The 22,637-nt window shown below is 47.5% G+C and overlaps 1 long non-coding RNA gene across 2 annotated transcripts in view; it reads right to left on the bottom strand.

Annotated features, from left to right (window-relative positions):
- LOC132652737 (uncharacterized) overlaps positions 1-22,260 on the bottom strand; it is a 53,121-nt gene extending 30,861 nt beyond the window's left edge. The window contains exon 1 of one of the 2 annotated variants that reach the window (XR_009590312.1): positions 22,157-22,260. This is a non-coding gene — a long non-coding RNA (uncharacterized LOC132652737). The remainder of the gene's footprint in view (positions 1-22,156) is intronic. The other variant, XR_009590313.1, reaches the window with a different exon arrangement.
- Positions 22,261-22,637: the final 377 nt, after the last annotated feature.

Here is a 22,637-nt window from a genome sequence, read left to right as displayed (position 1 = left end):
GAGGAGGAAGGAAGAGGAAGCTGCCGTGGGTTAACATGGAGAGGAGCACATAGCCGGCATGGACGGAGTTATCAGCCCAGATGAGAGAACAAGCAAGTATTTATGGAATTATGGATGGGAAGTAGCCCAGATAGAAATTATGAGAACAGCTGGCCTGACATGGGGCTGGGAGATAACAGTAGTTTAGAGGGTTGCTATCTGCCCTGCCCCAGCTGTGAAAAGGCTATTCTAAAATCCATCCGGTGTCCATGTCTTTTATTGATTATAATAGCAGGTTAGGTTATACCACCATAATAATTATAGGGCTAATAACAAACATTATTAGACCATACCTTTAAATTAACTGCAACAATGGTATTTTTTCACAGCAACAGAAACCCTAACTAAGACCAGTGTCTATCCATTCATAACTTAAAAAACAACTTTAAAAAGATGGTCATAAATAGAGCTGGGATGATATGTCGGTAGAATGCTTAGCTAGCGTTTACAAAACCTTGGGCTCAGTCCTCAGCACCATAGAAACTGGCATGGTGCATGCTTAGAATCCTAGCACTCCAAAGGTAGAGGCAGGAGCATCAAAAGTTCAAAGCCATCCTCTGCTACATACTGAGTTTGCGGCCAGCAGGGGCTACAGGAGACCTTGTCTACAAAACAAACATGCAAGGAAAACAAAACAAAACAATGCAGTGCCTACAGAGGCCAGAAGAGGAAGCTAGAACCTGGGGAACTGGAGTTACAGGCCGCTATGAGCCTCCTGATGTGGGTTCTGGGAACTTAACTTGGGCCTTCTCCAAGAGCGGCAAATGCCCTTAACCACTGCACTCTCTTCAGAGCCCATCAAGGAAGCGCTGTGCAAAGAGAGACCCCTTCCACATTCCACCTGAGCCTTGCCAGAGATGCTTCTCCAGCCACTTCTCTCCTCTTTGGGTCTGCACGGTGGGCGGTTTCTGAAAAGGAGGAGATTTACCTTCTTCCATTTCCATACATTGCAGCCCAGATCAGTAGCAGGGATGGAGGGCTGGCACTCTAGGCCTGTGATGAAGGCTGGACTGAGGAGAAAAGATGTTTGGGTGTTGTGTGGATGCTATGGAGGCAGGATAAATACACAGCAAAGTTTTAGAAGCCCCTTGAGGACTCTGCTCAGCATCCTCCCCAGTAGCGGTTACCGTGCCTGCTCAGTTGTCACTCAGTCTCTCCTGAGTTTATTTTCTTAGCAAATCTGCTGAATGTTGGGCAGGCACCAGTGAGTTTTAGCAGCACAGGAGTGGGGCAGACAGAGGAGAAGCTCACAGTTGCCGGGGAGGTGAGATCTGTCTTAGAGTTTCTGCTGATTCATCTTCCTTCCTAACTTTTTTTTTTTCCAGTGCTGTGATCAAACCTAGGGCTATGAGAATGCTAACTCAGTCTTCGTCTTTTCTCCCCCCCACCTCACTGCCTTTGCTTTTCCCTTGAGTGTTCCCACTGGATGGACGCTGCTGGGGTGCCTAGCCATCTTCCTGAATAGCCTCCCTTGTCCTTGCTGTAAGTTCTCATGGCCACAGCTGTGCCGTGTGACCTTCCACTTGGTGGCGACCCACATTGGGTGATTCAGATCTTCCTTGCCCTTTAAAAGCCAACAGACTCTGTCATTCGCAGGCATGAGCTTGGGAACAGGAGCTGCCCATTTCTTTCTACCTTGTATACTGAGAAGCAAATGTGTGGAGCAGAATAGAGAAGAGAGAGGAGCAGGTCTGTCCTCTTGTTTTTCCCCTTGAGTTCTAGGAACTAGTTCTCAGTCCTTCTTATAGACCCTCCTTTGCCGCCTCAGCTTACTTTATGTGGTTTTCTATTTCCTGTAGCTTCAGAACTCTGGCCAGCCAGTCATCCCTGGAGTTGATGGATAATCAGTCATCCGAAGAGATGTTGGTGGAGGGGCTTAAGCCGAGTCAACCAATGGAGTTGGGGACAAGGCCTATCAGGCCTTGGAATATTTTACTCTTGTTTTGGCATCCTCTGCACCCCAAGTCTCCTCCAAAATGGAACTGCCCAGAAATCTGTCAATGAGTCCATTTAGTAATTTTGTTTGTTTGTTTGTCTTATCCTAATGGTGTGTTGGTACCTGTGTGCATACCTTCCATCTTTACTGGGATGACCCTATGACCTTTTGGAGGGCTGATTCACCCTACAGAGTGAATGGTCTGGTCTAAACCCTTGCAAGGTCATGGACCGTGCTGAAACATTGCTTGATAGTATATTTTTTCTGTTTCTCGTCTTTAGCAAATCGTTTAGAGTGACTGTACTCGTGCAGGTGTGCATGTGTGTGGGTTCTTGGGTATGAGTCTGTGTGTGGAGGCTACAGGACAACTGCAGGAGTCATCTTCAGGAATGTGTCTATTTTCTGTGGGACAGGGTCTTGTACTGGCCTGAAGCTCAGTGGACTGCCGCGTACAACTTTTTAAACGGAGCCTCTAAAGATTCAACTATTCCTCCATGTACTTTATCAATGGAGTCACCTCCCTGCCTCCAGCCCTACATTTAACCTTTCAAAAACATCGACTCCTCAGCCAAGCATGGTGGTGTGCACTTCCAATCCCAACACTCGGGAGGCTGAGGCAGGACGAGCTTTGTGAGTTCAAGGTCTACATGATGGGTTCCTGGCTAGCCAGGGCTACACAGTAAGACCCTGTTCAAAAGGGGAAAACATTTCCTGGGGCTGGAGAGATGGCTCTGTGTTCAAGAGCAGGTGCTGCTCTTGCAGAGGACCTAAGTTTGAATCCCAGCACCCCTATCTGGTGGCTCACAACTGCCTCTAACTCCAGCTCCAGGAGATGGGAGAGGGAGGAGCGCCTGACTCCTCTGGACTTGGCAGGCATTGGTGCTCCTCTGTGGATACTTACTTGCTGGCTAGTTTTATGTCAACTTGACACTGGCTAGAGTCATCAGAGAGGAAGGTGCCTCAACTGAGAAAATGCCTCCATAAGCCAGGCTGTAGGCAAGCATGTAGGGCATTTTCCTACTGATCTGTCCATTGTGAGTGGGGCCATCCCTGGGCAGGTGGTCCTGGGTTCTATAAGAAAGCCAGCTGAGCAAGCCACGAGGAGCAAGCCAGTAAGCAGCGCCCTTCCATCAGCTCCTGCCTCCAGATTCTGGCTGTGCAAGTTCCTGTTTGGAGTTCCTTCAGTGATGAAGCATAAGCGAATTAACCCTTTTCTCCCCAGGTTGCTTTGGTCATGGTGTTTCATCGGAGCAATAGCGACGCGAAGACACTGGTATGCAGCCCACACATACCCACAATTAAAAACAATGATGAAGTAAATCTTCAAAAAGCAGTGACAGTCACAATGAATGTTTCTTTCCAATTTTTTTTTTTTTTCACAGAACTTTCTGATTAAATTTTGCTGTCTCTGGTGTTTGGGCTTTACCCCTCTTCTGGGTTAATCTTTACTGATCGGCGGTGAAATAGTTTCCTAATGACCGTACATCTTTTCACAATCTTAGACAAATAAGTGGGGAAAAAAATGAAGCTGGCCTTGTGACTTCTGCCATTGGATTGGCACAGCTTCTGCCTTCTCGAGTCCAGCCATGCAAAACCGTGACACAAAGGTCACCGAGATCCCTGGGCTTATTTAGACTCAGCGGTGGCATCATCGACACGGTCACAGGGTTAACCCAGATATTTCATAGTTTGGAGAGTTTTTGACTAATGACAGGAATCAGGCACTGTATTGGGGGGAAGATTAAGGTCACTGGTTCTCATCTCCGCTGATTGGCCTCTTGAAATGAGATGTTAATTGTGAAATTGATAGGCAGATTTCCATTTGCTTTTATTTTTAAACCCACAAATAGTTTATAATTAAAATGGTAGAAATGGGAAAGGTCCAGTCTAGTCACTGAAGTAGTTCCCTGTTCTCAAGCCACAGAACTGAAGTGTGGCACCTCAGTGCACAGAAGTCACAGATCCTTATCCTTACCCTGAGCTGGAAGGAAGAGGAGAAAGTACTTAGAGTCTAGTTATGTTGACATATCCTCAGATAAAGACTAATGTTAGAATTACAGGCAAGCAAACGACCCACCCACCACAACAACAAAAATAGAGGGCTTTTTTTTTTTTATGTGTAACAGATGATTTCCATTGTCTACAATTAAAGTTATTATCTTTGATTCCTTTGTGTAGCCAGCATTTAGCCTATGCAGGGCAGTTCTGGAAAGGCTAGGGACACAGAGGTGGGCTGGAAAATTGGGTCTCAGCTTGAGTTTTGGTAGGAAGGGTTCTGAGCACGGGAGCAGCATGATAGGATGTTTGCCCACGGTGGATTGGCCTGACTGCCTTCTGGAAAATGTGTTAGACCTGGACTGGGTAGGGAGGAGAGAAGAGAAGCACTGGGTGATCTGCAGGGTGGGAGGTGACATAGCTTAGGTCTAGGAGGAACAGTGGGGGAAGGGCTGGCTTTGGAAGTTGAGTGGAAAGAATTAGCTGATAGATAAGCCATAGTGGATAGAGGAGAGAGATGGGGATTGTGTCCCTTCATAAGTGCTGGTGCCCTGCTGCAGGTGGGAAAACTGAGAGGCAAGTCAGTAGCCCCTTTCTGGACATCTTGACGGAGAGACTGATACACCTGTGCTGACAGGTTGTTGGCTACCTGGTTTCCCAAGGAGGGTGTGGAGCTTGGTCCTTCATTAGGGATGATAGAATCATCTAATCTGAAAGGAGAACTAGGGAAATGATTTCCATGACAGTTTAGAATGGCAGAAAATGCCTTGGCTAGCTGCCACCCTGAAGAGGATCAGGAAAAGAGAGAGAGAGAGAGAGAGAGAGAGAGAGAGAGAGAGAGAGAGGGAGAGAGAGAGAGAGAGAAATTCAATGAAATGAATGAAAACTTCTCAATGCAAAGTTTGAAAGGGAGAAGGATTGGCTGGGCAGCAGTTCTTTAATTGTGAATGGAGAGTTTGGGGAGAGCATCTCTGTGAGAGCCAGGTAGAAGGGGATGATGACCAGATGTGTGTTTGAACTGCCTCCAGAGCAAGCTCTGAGCTGGGCCATCGTTTACAACCTCTGGGACAAATGGCCTGTTACCCAACTTCTCTGCACTTAGGTTTTGAAAGCGTTTTGTCTTCTCCAAACATTCACATTATGTTGACCACCAATTTGTCCTCCATCTTTTTTTTTTTTTTTTGAGCAGAGATCTACCAAGCTGCGGCTTGAAAATGTCATGCCAACTTAAGAGAGTGCAAGCACATGAATTGAAATAATTGCAGTCAAAAGCAAAGGCGCTTTTCCAGAGATAAGGCATGGGTCTTATCTTGCATGAGTGGGCTACGTCAGCTATGATGTTTGAAACCTGGAGACAGGCGTCTGTGCCCTTGAGGCTCTTCATATACTGCTATATGAGAGTAGCCGAGTGATAAACCCAGGGTATTCAGTAATCTTGGCTGTGTCTTTAACAGAGATGGAGTCAAAGAAACTGAGGTGCCTAAGAATGAAATGTTCTTCACATATAAGAAACTGCTTTCCAGTGTCTATATCCTTGGAATGCCTTTGGCAAGGGACACAAACACGCATGCACAAACAACAGGAACACACTCACGAATGCACACGTACAAGCCCACATACCGGACAGAATCATTTATTTTGGCTTAGGTTTAGGGGAATTCCACTGAGTGATTGCAGGTGGGAATTGCCCAACTAGGATCGACAGAACAGTACTCAGAATCTTGGCTGGGTCCCCTCTCCTCGGCCACCTTGCCAGCACATCACCAATACACCCAAGCATCCCTCAGTGTTCGAAGCCGTGGAACACCGGGGAAAGAAAGAAGCCTGTACATACATATTAACACCTTTCACTGAAGGAGCCCAGGTGAGACACACCCACTACAGCCAGGCTAGACCTCATGGGCTTTTCAGGGCTTCTGTGGAAGTGGTGGCATACTTAGACAGGAGCCTCGGGAATGAGGGAAGAGGTGGTTGCATCTGGATGGAAGGTGGGCTTGAGGTGCCGTGAAGAGGGGAGGGGGATGAGAAGCTGGACCCTGCTTCTCAGTGCCCACCCTTTAGCTCCGACCTAGTTCTCTTCCAACAATTCGAGGAAATAGGGTGTGTTCAAATAGTGCAGGCTGCTTTGGCTCACCTGCTTCTTGCTGGAGTACTTATTCCTTACCTCTCTCGCGCACGTCAGGTGGGGTCCTGAGAGAGCTGCTAGGCTGGATGGAGAGAGAGCCAGGCCTGCCCTAAAGTATGATCCCGGACAAGCATGAAGTGCTCTCACCACACGGTGCTCCTGCGGGAGGAGCTTGTGAGGCTCTTCCACCTCCATCCCTGTCTCTCTGTCACAGCCCGAGCACCCACAGGTTAGGCTTTACAGTTCCCCTGTTAACAAGGAAACCTCAGCTTAGAGCAGGCATTCCTGGTCTCTGTGGGGACTCAAAAGGTGACACCCTGAAGTAGAAGTCTAAGAAGTACTGCTTCTTTCTGGCTCTCCCATCGCCTACCGTCCTCCTCGCCCAAAGCATTGAGCAAAGAAAGTGTAATTGCTGTCGCTAAGGTGAGTCATAATGGCGGCTTCTTTGGCAACCGGAGAGTCTTTCTCAGCTCTCAGGGAGCTAGGGTGCCTGAGGGTAAATGGTCCCCAAAGCCACTCTGAGCCAGTCACTTGTGAGTTCATTGTCTTCTGCCCAAGGAAAATAAGAAAACTCCAACAAGGAGTAAGCTGACTGAATGGAGATTTATTAAGAAAAGTTTCCAACCTCCCTCTCTCTCTCCCCTCATCCCCTCCTCTCCCCTTCAGAAAAGGGGAGCCCCCAACTACCACCAACCCACTTACCCCAGAACATCAAGTCACATTAGGACTGAGTGCATTCTTGCCCACAGTGGCCTGACAAGGCAGTCCCGCTGCGGTAAAGTGATCAAAAAGCAGGCAACAGAGTCCATGTCAGAGACAGCCCTGGCCCCCCTTTTTAGAGGACCTACATGAGGACTGGGAGGAGGGGAGGGAGGAGCTACGATTGGGATGTAAAGTGAATAAATAAATAAATTAGAAAAGAAAAAAGAAAAACCCCTGTGAGTAGAGGAGCATTAATGTAGGTTTGCCTCCGTGCTAACATGCCCAGTGATCTTTTGTGGGTCTTATGTTGGGAACTGGACGAGGACTGGGTTGTCTTTATTGGGATTGGTCATTTTTAAGCACAGCCTTTGCTGAGCCAGCAAGGCATCCGCTGTACTATGCCAACTCCCCAGTCCCCACAGAGAGGTCATCATCTGTTACTTGTCCAGTCAGGGACGAGGTCAGATGTGACCAGCTCACGACCCACTGGGGGCCCTGCCCATCAGTGGTCTAAGAAGAGCTGACTAACTCCTGTCAATAGGAGCCAGGACCACTTTCCACCTTCCTCAAAGCCGGCCACGAACCCTTCAAAATATACTGTAACTTTTACTTGCTTTTCTGCGTAAAAGCTGGGCCATGAAGGAATTAAGATCCTCCTTGCAGAGTCCTGCTACACATCTTGGAGGAGGAAGTGCTGCAACCAGGGGACTGGAGAGATGGCTCAGTGGCGTGTTCGGCTCCCAGCACCCACGTGGCGGCTCACAACTGTCTATAATTCCTGGCCTCTTCAGGAGCTACACCCACGTGGCACACGTACATACATTCAGAGAAACACTCACATAAAAATAAGTAAATATTAAACCAATAGTACAACTGAGGGGCCAAGAAGAATCTGGACAGACAGGACCCCCTTTTTAACAACACCCCTTTTGTCCAATCATGTTTCCACCACCCTTCATGGAAGCGAAGCATTGACGCTGGCTCTTTGAACCTTGTCTTCCATCTGAAGGGTCCTGTGTCATATAAAAACTAGGATCAAATAAATTCATGTTGAGGCCAAACAGAGCTCTCCCTTCAAAAGGAATAATAGATAGTTTACTTTTTTAGCCAAACGTGAGTGACCATGGCTAAAGCACCCGGTCTACCATGGAAGCGGTTACATGACATTTTATTAGTTACAGAACAAAGAAAGCCATAAATCAAATACGCTGGTGGGGACTGTAGGTAGGAGGCTCAAAGGAAAGCAGGGAAGCTCTGCTGTGGGCTTTAGATGCCGATGGCGTTCTTAGCCTTTAGACTGGTGGAATGGGCTCTGACAGTCCCCGGCACAGAAGTAGAGAATGAATGATTGTCAAAGCAACTGAAAATAGCCCAAGCTAACTGAGCCAGGGATCTACAGAATTCAAATTCTTGGCCTTCTAACTCAGTGTGCAGCATCTTCAGCACAGGTGTGGTCTATTTTGGCCTTCAGGGCACATTTGTTACACTTTTCTACTGCAACTTGTGCTGCTTAGTTCTTTTGTCAACTTGATACAAGCTAGGGTCATTTGTGAAAAGGAAACTTCAATTGAGAAAATACCTCCATCATAGGCAAGTCCATGGAGGGGGCCATTCCACAGCGGGTAGTGCCTCCTGGACAGGTGGTCCTGAGTTGTATAAGAAAGCAGGCTGGGTAGGCTTTGAAGATGGAGCCAATAAGCACCTTCCCTGCTGGGTTCTGTCTCAGTTCCTGCCTCCAGGTTCCTGTCTTGAGTTCCTGTCCTGACTTCCCTCAGGGATGGAGTATGACCTGAGAGTTATCAGGTGACATAAATCCTTTCCTCCCCAAGCTGCATTTAGTCATGGTGTTTATCACAGGAGTACAGAGAAAACTAAAACACCTTTCTTTTCCTTCCTTCCTTCCTTTATTTCTTTCCGCCTCTTTCCCTCCCTTTCTTCTTCCTGTCTTTTTGAAAAAAAAAAAAAAAAACTTTTTTGACAGTTTTTCACTAAGTAGCCTGGTTAGCCTGGAACTTGCTATGCAGGCCAGGCCTCAAACTCACAGAGATCCACTTGCCTCCTGAGTGTCCCCTGCCCTTTATGATAGGAAAGTATCCATGCTCTTCATGAGGGGTAGGATAAGGCTTGCCATTTCTTCTACTCCTACACCTATAACAAGCTCGCTGAGGAACCTGAACTTGAACTCAAGGCTTTGCACTGACAAGGGAAGAGAGAGTCTTGGTGAGTAACCTGGGTATGAATTAAGGGCAGGAGAAACTATCTTCTCTGTCCCAGTGGCGGTTCCTATTTGTGCTTGAGAGCCATTATAGGGAGGAGGCTGAGGAGTCAGTGCTTGGCTCGAATTCCTCTCCCACTGCAGCATTTAGGAAAAATCGTATCATTCACCCACTGCTTCCCCACCCCCATGCAAACAGCTGAGCCACAGCATGCTTCCTACAGACACCCCGTGCCCTGTGCTCAATGCAAAAGGTGGGAGGTTTACAAATCATCTTGCTACTGTGTGTGTGTGTGTGTTCGTGTGTATGTTGGCAGGAGCTGGGAATGTGGAGGGGAGCAGAGAGACCCTCAGGCTCCATGCCCAGTCCCTGAGATTTCCCAGGAGAGAAACCAGCCTTTAGGCAGCAAGCCAGGAATCTCCTTCATTGCTCCAGCAAATGGGACCTGGAGGAGCCATGCACGTTCCCCCTGCTGATGGGTAGCAGGAGGGTGGCGATAAAGGGCACCATGTGCCCCCCACACCCTTAGGACCCTTACCATATCCAGAAGGAAACCTGAATATTTGTCTTGTTTCCTGTGGGCCATTTGGAGTTATTTTCTCAGTCCAGAGAAAAAACTGCGGTGTAAACTATGGATCCATTCTAGGGGGCCTGTTGGCTCCTTGGAGTCTGTAATTGGGGCATTGAAAGGATACCAAAAAAAAAAAGCCCGAAGAACAGTGGATGATCTTTTATACTTAAAGTTCCCCCTCTATAAAAGCGACGTATTACAAACCTCTTTCTCCTCTCGAACATTTCTTGCTAAGTGCATTCTGATGCCACATTGAAACGCAAAATAGCTGGAATCAAGCAGGCTCCGAAGGCTATTTATATGCTAATCTCTATTTCCCAAGCCGAAGCAGGAACCTAGAGCTCCGAGCTGCTTCTAATGATGGCTCAGCTTTAACCTCTCTGGAAGAAAGAAAAGTATTTTCCTTAAGAAAACAACTCAGTTTCTTTAAGATGAAATGTAATTATCTATTATCAGATGTCCCTTAAAATGCAAGGCCTATTAAGGCTGCTAAAAATATTGAAGCCCTAATTTCACCATAATAGCATTTTAATTTCAGCAAATCACGCTGCTATTGTTACAGGACATTTTGCGGTAGGGATGAGGTAAGAGGTCCATCTTGGCTTTTTTTCTTAACATTTTCTCTTCTTTGAGAAGTACAATTAAATCATAGCAATCATCTAACCTTGCTCGACACAAAATTTTACTTATGAAGTGCGAAAACAATGGCCATTAGCATTTAAAAGAATTTGTTTTAAAAGTAGCTAAAGTTTAATTGCTTTAAATATTCTTGTTGGAATGTGCAGTCGCTGTTGGCTCAACGTTTGTATTAAGGAGAGACGGCATTTAATTGATTGCTGAATTTCATTGAAAAATATTTACTTTCTTTCTGGGCAAAGTACAAAAGAGATGTCTTGACAGACCCTCTGGAGGGAATGGTTTGGGGGGAAAAGTGAACGCTTTGGAGTGAGTTGTTGACCAGGTGACCTACCTCTGTATTGGGATTTTTTTTTCTTTCAGTGTGTGTGTGTGTTTTGTGTGGGAGTGTTGTCGCTTTTCTGTCAAGTTTCTCCAAGGACCCTACAGCTTCTCTTTGTGTGTGTGGACAGCAACAAGAAAGTAATGGTCCCAAGGTAGAACCCCAAAACTTCTGTTTCCCTCAGACCCCAGGGGGAATGTGATGCTGGGTTGCCCAGCCCGTCTACTTCCAGGGGGCCTCACCTTTTCCGTCAGAGGTCGGTGAGGGGTGGGCCACTCTCTGACAAGGTGCTCTGCCCACGCCTGTTAGTGAAAGCAAACGCTCTGGCCAACTTGGATGAACTCACCCGCTCCCTTTTCTGATTTGACATTTTGGACCCCCTTACAGGGGCTGAGCCATTGCGAAGTCTCGGGTTTTACAGAGACCTTGAGTTCAGGGGTAGGGGGTGGGGTAGGGGCAGGCAACGCCTGTCAAGAGGAGACACGATGAACAACGAGCTGGGAGAGTGGCATGGGGTCCAGAGGCCCTGGACTAGGGGGGTGGGATCAGGACTGTTTGAGGGGCAGAGTCAGTTTCCTCCTGGCTGTCATTTAATCCTCACGATGACGCCATGACGTCGTGACAGAGGCTGTTTTCCCTGTTTTCCCAATGTGGAAAGTGAGGCTGGCAGGGTTTCATTTATTGCAGGTCAGTCATCCAGGGGGATCCGTAGGCGACATGCTCCATGCTGTGCCGCCCACCTCTGCCAGTGTCCGCCCGGGTCCCTCCCTTAATCTTTGGTGGCCTGACGACGCTGGTTCCATTAGACCGCTTTCCCGGCACCTGTGGTTTGGGTCTGGACCCTCAGACACATGGATTCTGAATGATTTCGCCCAGTTCACTCCCTCGTTGGCTCCTAGTTTTCCTCCTGTAAAATGAAGACCTCTGAATGGCTTAGTCCTTGGGGACTCTTTTGGGTCTGAATTCCTGTGGACTGAGTGATAGTCTCCATGAGGAATTAGTGCCCGCCATGAACTAGATCTGAGTGGAGCTTCAGAGATGGTGACATGGGGCTGTTCTCCCTGGCGGGCGCCTGCCCATTTCCCTGTCACCCAGCCCAGCGTGGGCTCTTTGCAGGCCCTGATTCCCATGGCTCTTCAGCCTCTCTTTCCTGTGGCATCGTCCGTAGCAGAGGAGAAACAGCCTTGGTTAAATTCCTGGTTCTCTTGATGAGCCACATGTGATCTCGGAGCCTGTTCCCATAGCCACACGGGGGAAACAACAGTGTCCTCCTCCCCTGGTTGCATGAGTACCAAACGAGATTTGCACAGAGCTCGCTCTTACAACGGTACCTGGCACGCAGGGGAATCTTAAGTATCCCTTGAGTTGTGTTAAAGGCCCCGACTTATTGACAGTCATGTGTTCCACCAGTCGCTGGGTTCTGCCGGGTCTGACACCACGAGACTGTCACCTCTATATCCCCATGGCCAGCTCATCACATAATGGAGAGCACTATATAGCTTCAGAGAAGCAGGTGTCCAAACCCATGTCCTGCCACCGACTGGCTGTGTGACCTTGGGTAGGTTCCATGGCCTCTCTGGCTTCCCGTTTCTCTTGGTTAATGGATATAATTACAAGGCCCCCTTTCCATGATGGAAGAAAGCTATAGCGCTGAGGTGAAGTCCTAGCCCAGTGGCAGGCAGTTTTTTGGAGCTCAGCCCATGAAACCTTCGAGGTTAACAAGCTCTCATTAATAACTGACATCTGCATTCCATTTTCCCGTGCTTATCTCATTTCACCCTCACGGCAGCTCTGGGAGGGGCCTCTTATCTTCTGTTTCTCTGAGATTTTACAGCTGGTAAAGGCAGGTTGCCGACCTCACGTGAAATCCCATATCCCCTGTCTCACGAAATCCTCATCTCACGGCGTCAGATTAACGGGGAAATGCTTCTCGAAGAGACCACGCAGTCTCCCATAAAAGCAGGGCGAGGCCGGGACTTGCAGCTTGTTATGTGGCCCGGCTAAATAGATTTCATCATGGCGGGTCCTGAAGTGACTCCAGCCGGAAGCTGCACTTGGCTTTTTAGACTCTTCAGGGGCTGTTATAAATTTGATTATATCTGAAATAGCAGATTTCAAGTTGAAGTCCCCTTTGTCCACTCTGGAATTCAGATTTATTTCTGAGAGACCAGTGCAATTTTCTTATCTTTGTTACAAATTACTACAGTCTGGGTTAATCTCATGCAGCAATAAAGCTGTTTGCCTGGGAAGCTTCTGGCAGTGTCAGAGCTGATGAATGGCTCCCTCTGGCTATAATAATTCAGTCTAGAACATTGGGGAAACACACACACACACACACACACACACACACACACCTTGTGTAGACTTGACAGCTTAGATGGGAGGGTCAGAGATGCTCACCCTGAGCAAAGCCACTGGAACCTTTGAACCTGGGAGAGCTAAGGTGCTCAGGAAGGAACAGCAGATTCTGTAAGGAAGGCGGTCCTAACTGGAGTTTTCTGAGGGTGGCTGTGCATCAGGAAACTATACCAGAAGCCAGAACAGTCAGAGGGTACAGCCTGAATGGCCTTAATGTGCTGGAGGTGAGTGGCTAGGTCTCAGACGCAGAGAAGAATCAGCCATGGTGGAAGGGGCAGAGGGCTTATCTGTGATTCACTTAACAGTTACTGTTGCAAGTAACATGTGCTGCCGATTAGAAAAGGCACTATTGATTTAATAAGAACCCTTATTGGATGACTGAGGAATGGAACGCAACCTACTTCACTGTGCACTCGAAGATTCAGTATTGTGGTCCTAAAAGGCATTCTCCAGAGATGAAATTAGAGGGGAAGGAAAAGAAGGGAAGGGGAGGGGAGAGAGAGGAGAGGGAATGGCAAGGAAAGAGAGAAGGGCTTTTCAGCAGTTGGAGATATTGGTAAGAAAGAATATTCGTTCAGGATAGCTTGCCCCCAGACCTTGGGGCAGGAGAGCTTGATCACGGCACTGGAAGAATGCTAATGCAGCGGCTAATCTTGGTTGAATGCTTGGCAAAGCTGGGAAGAGGGAACCTCAGTGGGGGCGCTGCCCCCATTAGACTGGCCTTTGGCCATGTCTGTGAGGGAACTTTCTTGATTGCTAGTTGATACAGGACAGTCCAGCCTCCTGCGGACAATGCCATCCCTGCACAGGTGATCCTGGGCTCCATGAGAGAGCAAGCCAGAAGAAGCAAAGCCGGTAAGTTTCTGGCCATGGTTTTGCTTCTGTTCCTGCTTGAGGTTCCCCCTCTGACTTGCCTTAATGATGGGCTGTGATGGAGAGGCGTAAGCCAAAAATATCCTTTCCTCCCCAGATTGATTTTGGTGATGGTGTTTATCACAGCTACTGAAAACAAAGTAGGACGGTTGGCAGAAGTGGTTACCGGGAGACGCAATGCAGAGGTCTGGTGGGGAGTGTCCGGTGAAGGACCTCGAGGGCTGGCTGTGGAGTCTAGATGGTATTCTGAGAGGAATGAGGAGTTACGGTATGGTTCGAAGGAGCTAAATATACTTTGTATTTAGCGCCTTTGGAGTGTTCATCTTGTTCAGCTGATAATGTCAAGTCAGTAACAAAATCTGTGGGGCCTTGCCTTCCTCATCAAGGGCTTCCACCCCTTCAAGTTACCAGTTGCAAACCTCCTCTTCCTCCTTTTCCTCCTCTCCCATAGCCTGGTTTTACGTTCTAAGCACTCTCCTCCATCTTTTCCATTTCTGAGCTACTCCAGTGAATACAGACATTCACAAAACACCTTCTCCCGCCTAGGAATTTTAGCTTGTCCTTTAGCAATGAAGCCCTTAAAGCAAGAGAAGATGAGTCCTGGTTCCCTTTTTAGTTTCCCTCTAAATGTCAAGGGGTTATTGGAGTTGCTCTTTATTTGTTTGCTTGCTTGCTTGGTTTTGGTTTTCTTTGAGACAGGTTCCCTCTGTCACTCTCCAGTTGTGCTGGAACTCACTGTGTAGACCAGGCTGGCACTGAATTTATGGAACTCCTCCTGCCTCTGCCTCCTGAGTGCTGGGATTAAAGGCGTGCACCACACCTATCTCAGAGTTTCTTTTTAACTGAAGCAGCCCTTTACTGTGGAAGAGGTTGAACAATAAGGAGACCATTCACCATCTTCATCTGTCTATTCATCTTCTGTTTATCTATCCACCCATCCACCCATTTTTCCATCTCTTCATCCACTCCTTCTTCCCTTCCCTGTCCCTCCCCCTACCTTCTAAGAGCGAGGATTTAAAATGCTAACATTTCTTTATAAATGCCCTATTTTGAGGACAGTCTAACACATTCCTATTTCTTTGCTAGGCTGTTCATTGTCAAGCATCCAAACCAATCTACTGTACTGTTAAGAGCTTGGACTCTGGAGTCAGACTTCTTGGTTATTGGCTTTGCTTTATCATTTATCAGCTACTGCATATCTGGTCAAACAGATTGGACTTTGGTCATGGTGCTTGCCTCATCTGTAAAATGAGGCTCACGTTACACTTACCCCAAAGGCTGGCTGTAGAGATTAAGTAAGTCAACGTATGTCAGCGTGTAGAGTAGTCCTTAGTGCTTGGAAAGCACCGCATTAATTTTATCCTGGGTGCTTTTGGACCACTGTAGACATCTGCCAAAGCTGGGTAAATACTGTTCTCAATTTTCCCCCTCACATTTGGCATGAGTACTGGAGTGAGCCTAGGTTACTTAAAGCCTAGGTTACTTATTTGAATGGAGATGTTAGAGAGAAGCCGACTGAGAGGAGCTTGTTTGTAGAGGGTAAAGGAGAAATGGAAGGGGGATCTGGGAGTAGGGGGTAGTGGGTGATGAATATAAGGGAGTGGGCGAGAAAGGAGGGAGGGGAAGGGAGAGAGAAGTGAGGGAATGAAAGACTACTTAAAGCGTTAGGCGGCCTTCGCCTTGGTCCCGTTAATGATGATCACATCTCACCAGCGTCTAAGTAAACTGTTTGACTGTCTTTTGATTCAGTAATTTTAGAATAAGTCCCTGATCCAGAGCAAAGAAAACAACGACCACCAGATTACATCCGTGCCCTCATGGAATTTCCCATCCAACGGGCAAATCCAATGCAGGAGATGAAATGAGGTTGTAGTTAAGCAGGCCGTGAGTGTGGACAGGGCTGTGAGGGAGAAGAAAGGATTGTGTGGTGGTTTGAATAGACTCCTGTGTTTGAATACTTGGTCATAGGGAGTAGATGTCAGAGGAAGTGTGTCACTGGGGCTGGGCTTTGAGGTTTCAAATGCTCAAGCCATGCCTAGTGTGACCGTCACTTCCCGGCTGCCTGCAGATCAAGATGTAGCATTCTCGCTCTTTCCCCATCATCATGCTTCTCACCATGATGACAATGAAGTAAACCTCTGAACTACAAGCCAATTAAAACGTTTTCTTCTATGAAAGCTGCCATGGTCATGGTGTCTCTTCACAGCAACAGAAACCCTCCCTAAGACAGGTTGTGTGCTGGCTAGTCTTCCCCAACCCCCAATTTGACACAAACTAAGGTCATCTGGGAAGAAGGACTTGGGGGAATGACTCCATGAGATAGCCTGTGAGGCGTTTTCTTGACTGATGATTGATATGAAGGAGCCCAACCCATTGTGGGCAGTGTCATTCCTGAGCAAGTGGTCCTGAGGTACATAAGAAAGCAAACGAAACAAGCCCAGCCATGGGGAGCAGTCCAGTAGGCAGTGATCCTCTGAGACCTTTGTTTCAGTTCCTGCCTCCAGGTTCTTGCCCAGGCTTCCCCCAAGGATGGACTGTAAGCCTTGAGCCAACTAAATCCTCTCTTCCCCAAGTCGATTTTGCTTGGTGTGTTGTCACAACAGAAAGCAAACCAAGACTGGCTGTTAGGGCTGGAGGTGGCAAAGGGTTTGATGGGGGAGGGTATGGAGGGAAGTCTGCCGCTTCGTCCGTGAGGTAGCTGTTACAGCTAGAACTTGACAGAGTCTTCTTGGCCTGGTCCAGCATCCTCCATCTGCTCTGTCAGGGCTCGAGGTTCTGAGTGGGGCTGGTCTTATTATGAGCATTCTTTCATTTCAAAGGTGGTGGGGGAGGGAAGCACAAGCTCTCAGAAGGATACTTTATCTTTTAACACCCCCACTCATTATCTTATCCATGTTGAAAATTAGCTCTGATGACAAGGCCGGAGAACCAGCAGAGAGTTCTAGAAAGCAAGCTCATCCTGTAATGAGATCTGCTCCCTGAGTGGCCAAGAATATACCTCATGACTGCCATGAACCTACTAGGTGTTCCCATGTAGATTTTGAGGGTAGGTTTTAGTTTTCCTCCCTGGAATGCACCGATACCCTATACCCTATGCCTACATATCAGAACATTATTCTTATCTTTCTTTCTTTCTTTCTTTCTTTCTTTCTTTCTTTCTTTCTTTCTTTCTTTCTTTCTTTCTTTCTTTCTTTCTCTTTCTTTCTTTCTCTCTCTCTCTCTTTCAAAGTGTGTGCATGATGCACGTGTGTATAGTTTTTGCTCACACGTGTGTGTGTGTGTGTGTGTGTGTGTGTGTGTTTGTCCACATGCCTGTGCATGTGTGTGCAGAGGACAGAGAGGATGTTTGGTATCCTGCTGTACCGCTCTTTGTCTCATTCTCTTTAGACAGCGTCCCGTCCCTGACCGAATCTGAAATTAGACTGAGTTCCAGCAAGCACAAGTGGTCCTTCTGTCTCTGCCCCACCCTCCTTCCCAGCCATGGAGGCATACCCAGCTTTTTATACTGGTGCTGGAGACCAAATTCCAGTCTTTACGCTTGTGTAACAAGTGCTTTTACCCATGGGGCACCTCCCAGGTCCTCATTGCTTGGTTTTCAGTGCTTACCTCCACTTGTGCCTTTTCCCACAATGCTCTCTGGGTCCTCCATTGTGAGCGGTAGTTGGTATAGTATCCCACCCCCTGCCCCCCACCCTGAGCTCCTGCAGGATGTGCCTCCTTGCTTTGCCTTGCCCTGAGTTTTATCCTGACACAAACTAGCTGTTCTGTTCTTTTCCTTGTTCATTCACTGTGAGACAGAGACAGCCCACAGTCAGTTCACTCCTGTATTCCATGTGATTAGACTCTCAGAGTTTTGCGGTTATTGATGAGCTACAACCAGAGATGTGTGGTGCTAATCACATGCCAGGAAGTCGTCCTATTGCTAGCTCTGCAGCTAGGTGACACCATCATCACCATTATATATATATATGTGTGTGTGTGTGTGTGTGTGTGTGTATGTATGTATGTATAACTAAATGGAACCACAAAAGAGATATCTGCTTTTGCTAATCTGACTGAAGAGAAATAATCTCGAATACTGGAGAAGAAAATAACAGTTGTACTGATGTTTATTGCAGTGTTACTTACAATGATGACACGCTCATCAATAGACTACCCGGAGATACTGCCCACACCTCTGTGGAATATTAGACAGTCACTAAAATGACATTTGCTTAGATTATGCGTGTGCCCGAAATGCTTAGGCTATAGTATTGGGCTGATGTATATATTTCAAGTTCATCATACATATCTATACAATTGTGAGTTCACCATGATTACAATGGAGTAAAGGCTAAAGAAAGGTAACGTTTCAGGAATGTTAATAGAAATGTCAGGGTGAATGAATTGTGGCTTATTTTTGTTGTGTTTTTTCCCCCTATTTCCCAGTTTTTCTGAAACACAGTGATATTATTTTTTATGATGAAAATGATGTATTTCTTAAAAGCTAATAAATAATTCTCTAGCTGAACCTTATTAACAGGCAAAGGTGACCTTGACCAAGGAATGTTTTCCAGGCTTGTGGTAGTCTGGGGAGGGCAGGGCCTCATGTGGCTCTGGCTCTGAGTTCATGGGACCCCTGGTAGAAAACTGCCACCGTGGCCTGACCCTGGAGACCCCTGTACGTGTCACACACCAGGGTCACATAGGCAGTTTAGCCCTTTTCTGTCTGAAGCATTCTGTTTCCTCACATGGCTGTGTCTCCAGCAGCTAAACAGCCAACCCAGAAGCTCAGTTGGCCAAAAACTGGTTGAAGAGACCATCCATCTTTCTTTCGTTCTTTTTTCTTTTTTTTTAAATCTTCAGGCTGAGGAGAGACCTCAGGGCTTTGCCCATGCTAGGCCAGCACTGTCCTGCTGACCAAGAGTTTTTAATTGAAAACAAATACTCAAGCGAAAGCAGAAGCGGAGACCACTGAGGAGGTGACCCAGATTGGGAGCCTAGCAGCCTAGTTAGTTGAATGACTTCAGGGCCTTGTGGGACTGTTTTTAGCCCTTAGACATGTGGAGTTGTTTGTTCGTTCGTTTGTTTTTTCCTTCAGGGTTCTGTTCATCCCAGCACTCAGGAGGCAGAGGCAGGCAAGTCACTGTGAGTTTGCAGTCAGCCTGCTCTCTATAAACGTAGTGCATTTAAAAAAGAAGAAAAGGAAAGAAAGAAAGAGAGAGAGAGAGAAAGAAAGAAAGAGAGAAAGAAAGAGAGAAAGAAAGAAAGAAAAAGAATAAGCAGGCTATGAGAGCTGGTGCTTTCAGTTTCTGTTAACACTTTTCTCCGTAGGAATGGTGGTCTGCGGCTTCCCTCTGATTTCAATCTTACATTAGCTGTTTACTAATTGTGGCTAAATAATGTGAGCAAATTCTTCATCTTTTTGAGACTCGGTTTCCTGAGCTGTAAAATGGAGCAGAGGGGCCACCCATGCCTGCCTCACGGGGAGGAACAAACCAACAGCGCTAGGGAAACGCCGGCCCTTGTGCATGAAATCTGTGTGGGCACCCTCCCCTTTTCACCCAGCTGGGGGTGGGTAGGATGTTTTTCTTTTTCTGTAGAAACTTTACAAAGGAATAAAGAAAAAGAACTGATAATAGAAGATACGGAGTAACCCAAAGACTTCCCTTTATATTTTTGAACCTTGGACCTTGCACCTATAGGAATTCTCTTTCTCAAATGTCACCAAGCTTACATAGGACTTCGCTTTTATGTGGATACTCCCAACCCTCTAGCCTGCCTTTCTGTGAAGAAATGTTCCTCCTCCCCTTCTTTTTCCTTTCCTTACTCTTCTTTTTTCTCCTCCTCCCCTTCCTTCCTTTTTTCTTCCTTCTCTCCTTCTTCCTCCTTTTTCTTCTCTTCCTCCTTCTCTTCTTTCTCCTTCCTTCTTCTTCCCCCTTCCACCACCTCCTCATTTTTTTGAGACAGAGTCTCAATATATAGTCTAGACTTGAACCCACAATCCTCCTGCTTCGGTCTCTCAGATGCTGAGAGACTGTGAGCCTATTCCTAGCTTTGAAGTCACTTTCTCGTTTTCTCTCCTCGGCTCCTTCCATATGCTGAAGACCACAGCTCACCCGGCACAGGCAGTGCTGCGAAAGTGCTGCAAACCCCGCTCTGTCTGAAATGTCATTACCGCTGCTGTCAAGGCAGCGCCATCCTGGCCATCCATTTTCCAAGAGGAAAGGGGAGGCCTAGAGCATTTAAATGGCTCGCCCAAGATCACGTTGCAAGCGTGAGGCAGAGCGAGTATTCTAACTGTCCCCCGTGACCATGAGCTGCTGTTGTCAGCACCGCATTTGTGAGAAGGGCACGTTAGCACCTAGTGTCCATGAAGAAGTAGAAAGCTTGTGTTCCTCCGGTGTGTGAGGTGGAGACGGTGCAACGTCATACAACAACAGAAGAGGAGTTATTAAAGCTCCCTCCACACTTGACCTGTTACCCTGGAGGTAACCTTGGGCAAACCACTGGATGCTTCCTAGATTCTGCTTTTTTTGTTTTGTTTTATTTATTTTTTCCTGTAAAAATAGAAAAGTAGGATAGGCTGTGATGGTATTTAAGTCTGGTGCTATAAGCACGGCCCCCGGAACAATGTCTGGCACATAATTAACAACAAATAAATACAGCTTGACAGTGACCTCTGCAATGGCAGCCAGGGTTTTTGTTTTGTTTTGTTTTGTTCTAGTGGGGGGGAGGTTGGACGGGGAACGGAACAGGGCCTCACATAACCTAGTTAGCCTTGTACTTGCTTTGTAGCAGAGGATGACCTTGAACTCATAATCTTTTCCTGCTTCTACCTCCCAAGTGCTGGGATCACAGGCCCGTGCCACCAGTTCTGCAGGGAGAGAGGGGGGAGAGTTCTCCCTCTTGTTCATTATTGTGTGTCTACCGCCTGGCCAGTGCCTGACACACAGGACATGCCCAGTAAATTCCACGTGAATGAGCGAACGGTGGCAGTTCTGACCCAGTGTCTCAGGAGTCGTCTCTCTGTGCTGGGTCCTTGTGAAGGACAGGATGGGTCCCAATCCTCTGGCAAATGGTGGACACATAGGGTCAGTTCATAGATCCCATGTCCTGAGTCACCTGATCTAGAGGCGAGGCTTAGGGATGGTCACAGTAGCTCCCCAAGGCTGTTTCTAACTTCAATTTCATCATTTCCCTGTGAGCTAAGTTTTCTCCGGCCTAATTGGAGTTGCGTGTCAAAACGTGTTGGCTGGAGTCAAAGGAGAGATCCTACCAAATTAGGATTGCGCAGGCTGGAGAGTCCACTGGGCTCGCAGCACCCTGTGGCCCTCCCCCGGGGCTTCCTACCCCCACCTTTTCCTAATAGGAGGCCCCGAGTAGTTAGAATTCAATTAGGCGCTGCTGAAGGGAGTCTTTCAGGCAGAGCCGGGGCAGGCCCATGTCTGGGCTGAACAGAACAACCGATTTAAGCTAAATCAACGCCTACTTAAGTGAGCCGTAATAAGCATTCTGGGGGCAACACCAGCCTGGGGGCGTCATTTATCACTGGGTAATAGAAACCCGTAATGAATAATAACTTGGGCCCAGCAGCCAGAGCATGCATACATTACAGGTTCGAGCTGCTGCTGTCCACTGAGCCGGGAGGGTGGGTCTGAGGCCGGGGTTGGTGAGCTTTGCATATTGAATTCTGCTGCTGTGCAGGAAGGCCTTTGTTGTACAGGAAAGCCATTAATCTCACACCCGCTTTGCCAGTCTGCGCCTTGGCGTGGTGAACACATGGTCTATTTGCTTGTATTGTGCTGAAAGGAAGCAAGATGCCCCTGAGGAGAAAACCTGTTCTGGAGAGCTGCTGGGATTGGCCTCTGCCGTGGCCCATGTATGAGAACATAAGTCAAGTCCACTCCCCTTGGAGGCCTGCATGCTTACACTCTCAAGGTGTCCCATTGTCAGCAGCGGCCAGAGCTCTGTGCAGGGCAGTGGCAGGATTTGCGGGTACCAGGGACTGGGCATAGGAAGTTCCGGCCTGGTCCCATCTGGTGTCTGATTCTGCTTTTGAAATGGATATTAAATATCTGTCCAGTTTTGTGGGAAAGGAGAATTTTGTGGGAAACAATTAGTTGGGTTAAATGACTTACTTACACAACAAGGAGAGGTCATTGCATCCCTGTCTGTAAACCCTGTGTGTGAGTGCACATGCACATATGTGATTTGTATCCGTGTGTGTGTGTGTGTGTGTGTGTGGCAGAGATATATGTGCATGTTTGTATACTTGTGTACATATGTACAGAGGTCAGAGGTTAACATTGGGTGCCTTCCTCTATTGCTATTGTCTTGGTTTGGTTTTTATTGATATCATAAACATCAAGACTAAAATCCCCTCGAGGAAAAGAGGACTTACCTAGTTTGCAGTTCTAGGTGACAATCCATCCCTGAAGGAAATCAGGGCAGGACTGGAGCAGGGCCCTGGGCCTTGGAGAAATGCTGTTTACTGGCTTGCTTTCCATGGCTTGCTCAGTCTGCTCTTTTATACAACCCAGAGCCACAGGGCACAGTGGGCTGGGCCCTCCCACGTCGATCGTTAATCAATAACGTGACTGCAGAGTTGCCTACAGGCCCAGATGACACAAGCTTGTGTCAAGTTGACAAAAAAAACCTAACCAACTCAGCTTTCCTCTTTATTTTATTTTATTTTTGAGACAGGGTCTCTCACTAACCTGGAACACGTGGATTTGGCTAGACTGGCTGGCCAATGAGCTTCAAGGACCCACTTGTCTCTGATCCCCCAGCACTGGGGCTGCAGACACTCTCCGCAGTGCCTGGCTTTTTCAGGGTTGCTGGAAACTGAACCAGGTTTTCACACTCCGTGGGTCAAGCATTTC

The sequence above is a fragment of the Meriones unguiculatus genome, chromosome 3 (genome assembly GCF_030254825.1).
Source record: "Meriones unguiculatus strain TT.TT164.6M chromosome 3, Bangor_MerUng_6.1, whole genome shotgun sequence".
In the NCBI taxonomy this organism is placed as follows: Eukaryota; Metazoa; Chordata; class Mammalia; order Rodentia; family Muridae; genus Meriones; species Meriones unguiculatus.
Note: the sequence above shows the minus strand (reverse complement) of the source record. Positions and strands in the feature narration are given on the sequence as shown.